This window comes from Cygnus olor, chromosome 2 (genome assembly GCF_009769625.2).
Source record: "Cygnus olor isolate bCygOlo1 chromosome 2, bCygOlo1.pri.v2, whole genome shotgun sequence".
NCBI classification, from domain to species: Eukaryota; Metazoa; Chordata; class Aves; order Anseriformes; family Anatidae; genus Cygnus; species Cygnus olor.
The window spans coordinates 111,076,930-111,089,649 of record NC_049170.1 but is presented as its reverse complement, the minus strand read 5'-3'; the positions used below and the strand labels follow the sequence as shown (position 1 = coordinate 111,089,649).

Below are 12,720 nucleotides of genomic sequence, written 5' to 3'. Positions count from 1 at the left end.
GCTCCTTAAAATACCCTTTTATCAAGGCCACCCCGTGATACGGAGTGTTTCCAGTCCCCGGCGGCTGTGACATTGAAGCGGGCTGAGCCACCGCCGCAGGCAGCGGCCCCGGATGGGTTACTTTTATTTTATTTTATTTTATTTTATTTTATTTTATTTTATTTTATTTTATTTTATTTTATTTTATTTCATTTCATTTCATTTCATTTCATTTCATTTCATTTCATTTTTGTATTTCATTTCATTTTTTCTTTTATTCATTTCATTTCATTTCATTTCATTTCATTTCATTTCATTTCACTTCACTTCACTTCACTTCATTTCATTTCACTTCACTTCACTTCACTTCACTTCACTTCACTCCGTTTCACTCCGTTTCACTCCGTTTCCTTTATTTTTTTTATTTGTCTTTTCCCCGAAACTCCCGCTGCGAGGCCGGCCTTCAGCCCCAGCCTTGCCCGCCGGCTGCAGGCGGCAGGATCCGGCCCTCCGGCTGCTCCCCGGCTCCGGGCAGCCTCCCCCGGACGGCGGAGAGGGGGAGATCCGGGGATCCTTTCCCCCCTGCAGCCGGTCGGCGGTCACCCCACCCGTGGGGTGATTTCCCCGGCGCCTTTCAAACCCCGACGCTCACACCAGCGGATTTTTTATGGGATAGGTGGCTGAGAGCGGGTTCCTTTCCTTTTTTTATTTTTTTTTTTAATAATGATCTGCAGCTTCTTTTTTATTTGCCCTTCCTCCAGCCCCCGAGCTCCGCCTGGTTAATGATTTCAACCTTTAAAAAAAAAAAAAAAGGCGGTGTTAAAAGCAGCGCAAGGCGCGGAGGAGAGGCTCCGGTGGCCGCGCCATGCAGCCCCGGTACCGGTGGGGCGGGCAAGGTTAGGGCGATGCCCCCCAGGTGCCGGGAGGGTCCCGGGACAAGCCCAGCGCCCCAAAACCCGCCCTCACCCCTCTCTCTCGGGCACGGAAAGCCCCGGGGAAAGGTCCTCGGGCTCCTCGCCGCGGCAGCTCCCAGCGGGAGGGAGCCGGGAGCAGGGGCACGGAGGGCAGAGGGGAGCCGTGATTTGCCTGCCCATCCTCGAGGAGAGCCCCTCGTCCTCCCCCTCCGCTATCACGGCGGTGTCAGCCTACACCCAAATCCATCCCGCCTCCCCTCCACCCCCACAGCAGAGGTTGCAGGGACTCAGTTCTTTTTTTTTACTTGAAAAAGAATAAATCAGGCAAATTTCCCCATTAACAACTATTCCCAGGGCACTACCTCACAGCACTAAGAAAATATCGTTTTGTGCTCCCAAACGAGCCCGCCGTGCATCGCTGCGCTCTTTTTTGTCTTTGCTAAGAAATGCCACAAAGCAGCAGAATCGGGCAAAAGCTCCCAGAGAGGTGTTTGCCATGGGACCAAATCCATCCATCCATCCATCCATCCATCCATCCGTCCCTCCATCCCTCCCTCCGTCCATCCGTCTGCCCATCCATCCACCTAGCGACACTGGCTCCGTTTTGCGGGGTTTTCGTCTGAAAACCGGAGCAAACTGCTCTTGGCACTTGTCGCAAGCGCTCGGCTCTCGTTGGGAAACAATTTTCATGACAATTTAGCCGCTTTACCGAAGAGTCTGAGAACGAAGTTAATTTAAAAGAAGAAAATGGTAAAAAAGAAAAAGGTAAACAAGAAAAAGAAAAAAAAAAAAGAAGAAGAAGAAAGAAAAAGAAGAGGAAGAAAAAGGAAAAGGAAAAGGAAAAGGAAAAGGAAAAGGAAAAGGAAAACAAGAAAAAAGAGAAAAGAGAAAAGAGAAAAGAGAAAAGAGAAAAGAGAAAAGAGAAAAGAGAAAAGAGAAAAGAGAAAAGAGAAGAGAAAAAAGGAAAAAGGAAAAAGGGGAAAAAGGAAAAAAGACTAAGAACCGACCACAAACCAGACAACGACAAACCAAAGAAAATTGCAATCTGACTTCAGCAAAGCGCTTCCCTTACGCCAAAACTGCAATTCTCAGATTGAATTATTATTTGAATTATTGAATAACGCCAAAATTTGGGGGCTTTGCTCCTGCCCGGGCTGACGGTTCATTACAAAACGTTAGAATATCTCCCAGAGCGGGTCCGACCAGTTCTGTAAATTAAACTCCTGCTGGAAAAAAAAAAAAAAAACAAACCACCAGCACCAACAAACCCGACGCCAACAAATTCAAGGCACCACATCAGAGGGCGGCAGGCTGCAGTTAGCGGCTCGGGGTAATTAGGCAGCCCATTAACAAATAGCCTCCCTCCTCGTCGCCCTAAAAGGGAGGCCGGTGCCTCCTGCTCCAGGAGGCAGGCGCCCGCGGGCAGGGTGGGGATGCCGGAGGTCGGGCTAACTCCAAATGTCACCGACACGCTGGGCAGCATCTCCCCGTGCTTGGTCCCCAAAAATACCCTCGGGGGTATCATTAAAAAATGCGGGGTCTCTAGGGTGTGGGGATGAGCAGCAGCCTCCTCTTCTCACCCCACACTTCCCTGGGAAAGGGCCGGCGTCCCCCGCCCCTCCGCCGCACGGGTAAGCGAGATCCCGACTCCCCTCGCCCTTTTGCTTCTCTTCACCCCCTTTTATTTTATTTATTTTTTTTTAACCCCGTCGGTGTTAACGCCCTGTGCGCAGTCAGAAAGATAAATAAAAATAAATACGTGGACGTGCCGCGATTTCCACTCCGTACATGTAACGCCCGAGGTGTTCGTCCCTTTCCCTTAAGCCTCCAGGAGCAAAGAGGCTGTGCAAATAACTTACAGTTTTCGATTCTTTTAGGAAAATGCTGCTTTCTGCCGCCGTTATTGCCAGTCACATTGAATTTGCAACTAATTCTTAAAGGACATCCGTATTTTCAAATAATGAAAAGCGCATTTAGAAAGCCGGTTGTCCCCAAACATGGTTGTAACGGGGTGGCTGCAATGCATTGTTCCGCTGCCGTTATTGATGTATTCTAAAAGGTCACAGCCGAATGAATTTCAAGGCACCAAACTACTCTACTTACATCCCGATTAGATGGCTATGAGCAAGAAGTGCTGCGGTCAGTTATACATAAGGGTGGTTTTTACTCTCTGTAATAATTTTTTTACACTTATTGTCATTGATGGGCATAATACATGTGCAAGGAATTAAAGTAACACAGTATTGGCAAAGTATGTGGGAATAATCCAAATGTGTTTTCTTTTTCTTTTGCTCTTCAGTATTCATAATATGGACAGTTACCAACCCTTTTCTTGAGCAACCACTCCTCCAAGTAAATCAATGTGATGGCAAGGCTGTACAGGGACCAGCATTTCCGAGAAAAAATAAAATAAAAGGACCTAGACATTTTCAATAAACCCTGAACATAATACCAAGCAACTGTATAACAAGATACCCTCAGGGATTTACGGCTAACATCCGTTTGCAACCAGGATCACATCTGGATCATGCTCTTAGCATTGACAATCCAATATAAGTTCAGCCATACACAACTGTAATATCTAGCTGTGAAATAAGGAGAAAAAAAAATGTTTTAGGACAGATTTACACATGCTGTATGCTTTAGTTCAGTTTTGCAGCGGTGCATTTTCATTGTTATGACATTGCTGTAGGTTAGTTTTTTCTGACAATGAAATCATACATGGATTTGAGTGCATGTGAATCACTGCTTGCAGAGAAGCCTTGCTTCTGTAATTTTGCTAATTTATCTGATCCTTAAAATCGTTTAAGACTACTCATTTAGCTGGAATTTGTCCTCACTCACGATGACCAAAGAATAAGAACAAGTCCTGAGAATGAGAGCTCTGTGGAAATACCTGGAGAAGCAATGAACCTTGCAGATTGCTCTGCTGGGAGGTTAGTAGTGCGAACTGCCACATGGCCCTTCAGGTCACGACTGTGGCTTAACCAAGCTGGCTTTAAGCAAATCCTGTCCCAAAGCCCAGATCCGTATGTGGATGCCTAATGCAGAGGTTTCTGCTGCCACAGCTCGGAAGGCATTGGTCCCAAACAAACCCAGGCAGCTCTAACTCAGCAGCTCCCATAGTTCCTATAACAAGCTTAGCAGCTTTAAGGGCAAGGTAGATGCTCCTTTTTTCATGTCGGGCTCTGGCAGGTTAACAGCACCCCTTTACGATGCAGATGCCATACAGTTGCATGACTCTAGGGATGGCAGAGAGGATACCTCCTGGCCCCGTGCCTAGCACAGCCCTATAAACTTGCATTGTTCTTGCTGCTGGGCAGCAAGGTGAAAAGAGCAGTTTCAGCAATAGCATCTCGTGGCAGTGCAGCTAAACCCAACAGAGCCCCAGTTGTGCTTGCAGATGAAAGCTCAGCAGTGCTCAGCTGGCTCGAGGGCTTCTCTCTAGCAGAGGACTTGAGGTTGCAGCTGCTATTCGTTCCCCGCTCACACCTTGTCCTCCAGCTGACTGTGTGGGCTGAATTCGAAGTCCTTCTTCCTTCCAGTGCCACACTCAGGCAGCTCCCATGGTCCGGAGTTTTCTTCTGTGAGGTTAAGTACATACAGCACACGGCAGGAGGCTGGAGACAGGCACGTGGAAGTGAGGTGGCAGCCAATGTTCACGCTGATACTCATTTCTTACATATTACAAAAGGCAGAGGGTATAGCAGGATTTTGGGGGCACAAATTTCTGACGGCTTGCACACCAGGAAGGGGGCAGCTGAGGGAAGCTGTCAGCATTCCCCCAAATGCCCCTACCATGACAGCCACGTGGTACCAACCAGCCTGTAATGACCATAGCTGTAGGTAACGTTACATAAACCAAAGCGTTTCAGTGTCTACGCAAAGCCATAACTCTTCCCTTCATATCAGTTAAAACATCTCCTTTTACCCAAAACGAAGTTTTTCTCTCTGTTTTTTTAATTATTTACCCTGGTAAAGAACCAACTGTGAAACAAATGGGTTCATTTTGAGAGGATGGAGCAAGTGCTTCGAATTTTCCTCTCCCTTTCAGTTTGGCTGATGGGGTCACACCTGGGGTGGCAGGAAAGGTCTGTCACATCTGACACGTCACAGCCTGGATCAGAAGCCAAGATCTCAGCACCTTGGCTCTATACAGGCACCAGAAAACATGGCAAAGCCTCTCATTTTCTGTCCAGTGACCAGGGTATGCAGAAAGCAACAGCCCCTGAACTGCCTTAAGCTACCCAGTTTGTGCTTCAGGTTTAAAGCTGAAAACATATTTTCTGGAAAAAGTAGGGACCAACATGAATACTTACAAAGATGTTTCACTCAGGGGACTTGAGGGGAATGTAATTCAGCCTAAACCCAGACTTTAAGCTGTACTCTTCTTCTAGTTTCTACCCCCTACAAGAATAATTATTACTGACCTCAGAAACCCTGCCTGTTGCCTGTGCTAAGTTTTCATATCGGCTCAGTTTTGCTTTTGATAGCTTCAACAGAGTCGCTGAATGACATTTCCTTTAGTGGGACTTTTCCAAACAAATTAACTTCATTTCTGCTTGCAAGAAATAGAAAAACATATTTTGCTTGTGCTTGCTTGGAACTATGTGTGCCTGTGAGGTCCAGAGGGTGACACATCTTCCACGAGTGTTTCCTCTCATAAACGTAGAGAGGAGAAACGAATGGCTGTAGGCTGTAACTACTAGAAAGCTGAAAGTAAATACTCTCTACAAAAAATATGTTACCCAAATCTACTCACTTGAATTTGGGAACATAGAGCCGACTAGGGTGAAGCTGCAGGGAGAAGCAGAAAGCAAAACAATCAAACCCGAGCTGGAAAAGGAGGCCCGCTGAAGGTACCAGGGTGACTCCCTTGGATGAAATGAGGCCCGGCCCTCGGAGAGCTGAGCCGAGCGCTAACTGAGAGCAGCTAGGCCAAATCCTTCACGTTGGCTGGGCATTTTGGATAGAGCCAGTGTTATCACAGTGAAAGCAGAGTACGTTCCCTACTTTGTTATGGTTAAGGGAGAGAAATGCCACATGGGTGGGGAGGGGGGCTAAAAGGGACCGTCTCACTCAGGGCTCAGTTGCTGACCGGAGCTGGGGGATAACACCCCAGGGGCTTTCAGGGGCTGGGGCTGGCTTATGGGCAGCTTTGAACCCACCCAGCTCTTCGTACAAAAGCAGAATCCAGCAAATCTAGAATTACACCTCACTAAAAAGACAGTACATATCTGTTGTAATATTCAACCTTATGGTGGTTCCCAGTGTCTGTCAAAATTGCACCGCTTAATGGACTGAATTATTTTATCAGCCCTCTATTTGGAAAGCAGAATCCTGCTGTGTAAAGCTCCAGAAGTAAATAAAGCCTAATGATTAAGGACCAAGCTCCAGTGGGAGTTTTGCTGGAGAAAGGCCTGCACAAGTTGACCTAGTTAATTAAAATGTATTAAAATGCAGTTCCCTTTACATCACTACACCCTAGCGTCAAGCTTAGAATCACCAAGTTTGTTAAAAGCTGAGCAAAGTGGCTCATCTGTGGTCACCTCTTGGTAAAAAAAAGAGGCAAAAAGATACTTCTAGGGAAATGTGTTTGTAATTAAAATAAATGTAGTGGTCTAAATGAACAGTACTGACAGTATTAAAAAGGATAATGACTTAATTATTTTTGTTGATGTCAGTTATTCATTTTTTGGGCCATCAAGCTATAAACCAGGGTAATTTATTGACTGCAATATGAACTGGATATGTGCCATATTATTCAAGAAAAAACAATACACTGCAAAAACAATACAGAGAAGAGGTAATTTGTACAGAGTTCATGAGACAATTATATCATCTAATTACGAAACTGACTCACTATGCCCTTGGCTCTATTTAGTAGAAGAGAATTGAAGGACGTATTAACATACTGAGAGCCTAGTAATTTAAATTTTAATCCTGACTGTACACCCAAGCATCCAGGAACTGGTGTGATCCAGCACATAGATCAGGAGACCTGAGGGAGTATTCCTTGACTTGTGACTCAGGATACTACTTAATTTTTCAGTGCACTGGAAATTAAACCGCTGGCCCATTTTGCTGAAAAGTGCTTTGAAACTCAGTTAATATCACAGGGGGTCTTTTAGGAAATGTCCACCAACGTTTCAACACCAAAAATATTTAAGTAATTAATTATTGATTTCGGAACTAGACAGCAGTTTGAAAACTGTCTGGATTTTACATGCTTCACTGGTATTTCTGCTGGTGCAGTGCTTCTCTGGAGCAATCCAGCAGTAACATTTTTATGCAAGCAGATGTGTTTCTTGTTCAAACAGAAGCAAATCACTGAAGTGTCTGAACTGTAACATATAACCAGTGTTATATATATATATATATATATACATATAACTCACTCTCTCACAGCAAAGCTCATCAAAGCTCAGAAATGACCAAGACCAAAACAAAAGCAAGTTGCTGAATTATTCTTCAAATTGCCAAGTCATATCTGCACTGCAACCTTCTGAACTCCTTTCAGATGTTTTTCCTTGAACTTTTTGTGCTATTTAAGGATTGTACAAATATTTTCTTTGTTGATCATGTAAAAAAATCATTAAATAAAGCTTTTTTTTCCATCTTTTCTGATGTTTCTTATTCTGTTTACTGAGCATTTTGTATTTAAATAGATTTTAGTGGGTGACATCTAGCCATACTATCAAATTTTGCAGGAGGCTAATGATTATAATGAATATTCATTTATAAAACAGGGAAAACCTCAGTGTCTATTTGTTTCTATTAATAATAATGCTGGCTTGCACACAATATATTCTCAAACTATGGCCACGAGGGTCTAGGAGCTAGAATAGCAAATGGAGAGCCTGGGAGCCTTGGGTCTGACTTTGACCCAGGTAGGGAAGGCATAATTCTCTGTACGGGAGGGTGTCCTTCTACAGTGCACTGGCTTTGGTGCAATGTTGGCTTAAGCAATCCCTTCCCAGTGCCTGGAGGGACTCCTCTGGCTGGAGGAGTCACACTGGTGCCAGCCCAGCAATCCGGGGCCTTCTCCAGTTGTGTTAATGGAATTACAAGCGGGACCAGCATGGGAGAAAGACCACTGAAGTGGTTACAATTAAAAACATCCCCTCTCTCCCCCTCTTGCAAAAGGTTTATTTTTAACTTCCATCACTTCTGTGCTCTGATTTAAGCACTGTCCTACACGGAGTTGTTTTGGCACGACTGAGGAGGTGACAACTACAGGCCAGAGCTGGGAACAAGCATCTGGGGCAGGGGCTGGTTGCGGCAGTTTAGCTGCCAAAGGCAGTGGATCTTGGGACTACGGTGTGACAGTTCATTGTATGAACTTAAATTTTGCCTTTCCTGACTGTTTTTATAGCCACGAAGCTTCTCTGCTGCAAATCCCTGGTACTGAAGTGCTGCAGCAGTGCTGCTTTTCTATCCCAATGCAGTTCATTTGCACTGGAGATTTGCAGTCATGTAAGTTTTATTGTGGGAAAATACAGTGTAGGCAAAGCCTCAGACAAATCATGAGGCCTATATCCTTAAAGACATTTATTTAGGTAGCTAACATTCAGTCAGTGGAAGGCCTAAATGGATGGGTTTAATAAGAGTCATGAAGCTGGAGACATTGCCTTGTCCATAGGGTAACAGCCACCTACGCTCCCCAGCTGTGATTCCTTGTGGGTTTCTGATCACAGTCTTATTTATTTTGCTTACATGCTGAGGATGAAGCTGTATAAGTGACTCAGGACTGAGTAAGAACATCTCCTAAGTCATCCTGGCCAGGATTTAGGGTTCTTCCATCTTTTCTCTCAAAGTAAAGGCCATGAGTCACTTGCTGAAATCTCCCAGGCCTCCTTTCTTATCACTCCAGCTTCCTGCCACTCCATGGACCTCAGGTGATGGTGGCCCTTTGATTTCTTCAGTCCTCTGCCTGTGATATCTGTCTCTTGAGGACTCAAAAGCTATAACCTAATTCAAATTTTTGCATATGGTTTTGTAAGCGCTTGGGCAAACTTGCATAGCCTTTAACACACAGGAAGTCAGATAATATCTAATCTCTTCTGCATTAGGGTAAAAGTGTGTTCCTAGCCCCTTCCAATGGATTCTAGAGAAGACAACATAGTATAACCCATTCTACAGTTCCCTAGATGAAAAGCAGTCATCCAACGTGTTCACATGTGACAGCATCACGGCATGACCTCATCCAGAAACCACTGAAGTCAATGGAAGAAGATCCAATTCACAAGGGTTTGGAATTTTCCTTTAGTGCCTCAGGTAACTCGCCTTCACATCACAATTTGCTTTTTGAGCCTCTACCATGTTAATCAGCTGTTATTTTTCCTTCCAGTCTTGACATAAACTAGGGATTCAGAAGATTTTGTTACTTGTGACCTGTGCTTTCACCACATTTAAGCAGTGTCAATTTTTTCAATAAGACCTTTTTTGCCCACACCAGCATGTTTATTCTCTCCTGGTCCACATGCACTTTTCCAGTACTCCCTGAGATTAGAATGCATTATTGTAATGCAAATAAATTAAAAATAAAATAACGTCATGGTGACTACAATGGAGCTCTTCCATGGCACTGTACTATCTCATAATGGCATAAGAAAAATACCTAATAAAAAGTAACCCCTGAAAGTAATCTGGCTCCTGAAAGTATGACTTTGTGATGGAATTATCCTGAAGGGTGGCCCAGGCTTGGCTGGACCAGCTTGAGGGCCTGCAGTCCTTAAAAAACCTTTATGGAGCCTGAGTCCTTCATTCTCTGTAGAATTAGCCATGGAACCGTACCTTCAAAATATGGTGAGATACAAACTTCCTTCCATGTCCACCTACTTCATGTTTATTTGCCATTTTTAAACCCCTTCCCATCACACAAAGAGAATACGCTCTCACTGATTTCAGTGACTTTACCTCTACTGTATTATGTTTGCCTGTGAACCTCATCCATGTAATTTCTGTCTTCACTTCCCAGAGGTGAAGCATCAAACAACCCACCCAGGGCACACAGAATCTCTACACTCACTCTGGGGACCACAACATGGTATATAAACTTTTTTTTTTTTTAATAGTGTATTTTCCTAGTAACATTTACATAGCCACCAAGTTGACAGCTATTTCAGAGAAGACTCATATTACTCATAAAAAGCCATCAACAAAGCCAGCCAAAATTCTAAGGAAAAAAAAGAGAAGGGCAGACAGGTAGCTGATCCATTTCAGAGCTGCCAGGTTATGACCTGAGGCATGCTTTTGTAGGAGAGGCAAAATCAGATTTTTTCCCATATCATAGAATCACAGAATATCTCGAGTTGGAAGGGACCCACAAGGATCATAGAGTCCAGCTCCTGGCTCCACACAAAAACTACCCAAAAACCAAATGAGTATGGAAGTCTAAATGATGGGCATACAGTTGCTGCCTGCTCAGAAAGAGGACTGATCTCACACAGCTGTAGTGGATGGTTACAAGCTGCTGGATGAGCGATACTGAGTCAGAGATCCCCCTCCTGTGCTCCCTTTCCTGGCTGTAGCTTATGTAAGAGAGTAGAAAGAAGCAAAACCCATGGAATAATGAAGATGAATGCAATAAATATACCCAAGCCTGTCTACTTGTTTTAGTGGTTAATGCCACTACAGAAACCCTGCAGGGCTTTAAGCAATTTTTAGTGATGAAGATTTATGAAGCCCTTTTAAAAACTTCATTAAAGGGTCAGAGAGATTTAAGTGGCCTTGCAAGCTCTGCACTGAGCCAAGAGATTCACTTAGCAGAAACTCAGCCAAAACAGTGCGGGGAGAGCTTTCTCACAAGGACTGCCTCACGAGCTCTGAGCTAGGGCGGACGAGGCTTGGTACCCATGGGGTTAGGTGGCACAGCGTGCTGCCCAGGTCCCACACAGGGCTGTAGCACTTAAGATAGTCAAAGGAAGCTGTTTAGCAAAAGGAATTACTATGAATAGGATTGAGACCGGTGTAATCTGGTAAACCAGCCAGGTCTGCACACACTATCACTCACTGCTCACACATCTCTCTTCTTCCAGATTCACTCATTTTGTCTATAGTAGGTTAAAGTACTTCTGTAGTTTGGATGCATTCCTCCTTCTGATGACAAGGTCTGCCTGCATCCCTCCACATCATAGCACGGAGCCTTCCACACTAATGCCCCACAAGCATTTGTTTAGGGCTGTGACTATTTAGATATAAATAGCAGTGCTCAATAATCTGGCAATCGCTCCCAGCTATGAAAATGTAAATCAGGTTGGCCTGTTTGTGTTTCTGAGAGAAGGTGGTGGTGGTAGGTGGGAAGGGGAATGTTCCTAAAGGTGCTGCTGTTATCACCACGAGCCAGGGAACATTTCATCTGCACCCTGCAGTACCTCACCCAGCTCCATTCCACTGCCGCTGGCACCACACCAATCTTGTAAGGGTGGTTCATGGACTTATGAATTGGGTCAACCCCCTAAAAAACAGCTCCTGGGTTGTTTTTTTTTTGGAGGTGTGCAGCAGAAGGAGCTCTGGTTGCTAGCAAATTGCATACCATTCTGTCCCAGACAGCAGTCAGCAGCACTCAGAGAATCCTACCAAAAAAAAAAAAAAAGTCCCTCCTTTTTTTTTCTTTTCCTCCTATCCCCAACATCTTAAATACCTTCAAATCTAAATACCTTCACCAGGATTTGAAGGGGATTCCTGAGTTTTAGCAGTGCATTACTGGAAGGAGAATCTCATAAAGGAGTCAGCTTTCACAGTTTCAGGAGAGCTTGTTCATACTAGCTGTCATTGAGGAATGCACTTTTTACACTTGTGAAGCTTAAAGCACCAGCTTTACACCAATTGAAAGGGATGGAGGGAGCTGAGCTCTTTTGAACAGCTGCTCCACAATCAGCTTTCTAACCTGGGGTGTTCTCCAGGAAGGGTTAAATTTATGATTGATGCAACAGGCAGTGCCCAGCCACCTCTCTGGGTGCTAGCACTATCTGGCACAATTTTAGCATCTGCTAAAAGCACAGCATTGAATCTCCAGCCTCCAAAGCAATCCTTGGCAACACTTCCCAAACAGCTGTTCAATACACGTTTCATTATTAATACATGGTATAAGGAAGTATAGCCACCGTTACCTACATCCTGCAGCGTTTCTTAGAGGAGCAAAGGGCCTTACCTTGCTATCTTCATTTGAATACAATTATTTTTGATGCACGTCTGATTGCTGCATTCCTGAAGTCAGCAACAAAGAAAGGAGGTGTCCTCACATATGCAGGAGCACAGGGAGATTTGCTAGCGAGCTGATTACTGCTCACAGGAAGGAGAAGCCTCCCTCATGACACTGAGTCATGAGATCTCAGCACTGACAAGAACTACTAGAGAAGAGCCAATTGCATAATATTGTGAAGAAGAGCAATTAAGTGGCTTCATTGATACCAGCTTCGCGTGAGCTGCATGCTGCAAATAGCGACTTCATTCATGCCATCCCAGTGACACACTGGAGATAGGACAAGCCAAGATAATGACGTTTTGTGATGGCATTGTGGGGAACAGGGGACAAGGAATTTTTCCTTTCTCTCACTGAAGACGTTGTTTTGATCTAAAAATCTGCTGACTGTGCACTGTTGCTGCATTTTTAAGATATCTTTTTAATTGCTCCCTGGGTTTTAGGGCATAGGGAGATTTTGGCAGTAGACAAAGGCTCTTCCAAGGCATATGCTAGGAGAGCAGAAGGAACCTGCTCCAAGCAGACACACGGGGTTAGCTTACTTTATTTCAATGCCTCCACACCAGGAGCAATGCTCTCGTGTGCCCCATGGGGGCTGGGGACACAGGGTGACAAAGAGAA

General features: G+C 44.6%; 1 long non-coding RNA gene across 1 annotated transcript; it reads right to left on the bottom strand.

Moving 5' to 3' along the window:
• Nucleotides 1-692: 692 nt before the first annotated feature.
• Nucleotides 693-12,234, bottom strand: LOC121065201. The gene is made up of 2 exons (XR_005816938.1): nucleotides 12,049-12,234; nucleotides 693-4,513 (listed from the first exon to the last, which is right to left on the bottom strand). It is a non-coding gene; the product is annotated as an uncharacterized LOC121065201 (long non-coding RNA).
• Nucleotides 12,235-12,720: the final 486 nt, after the last annotated feature.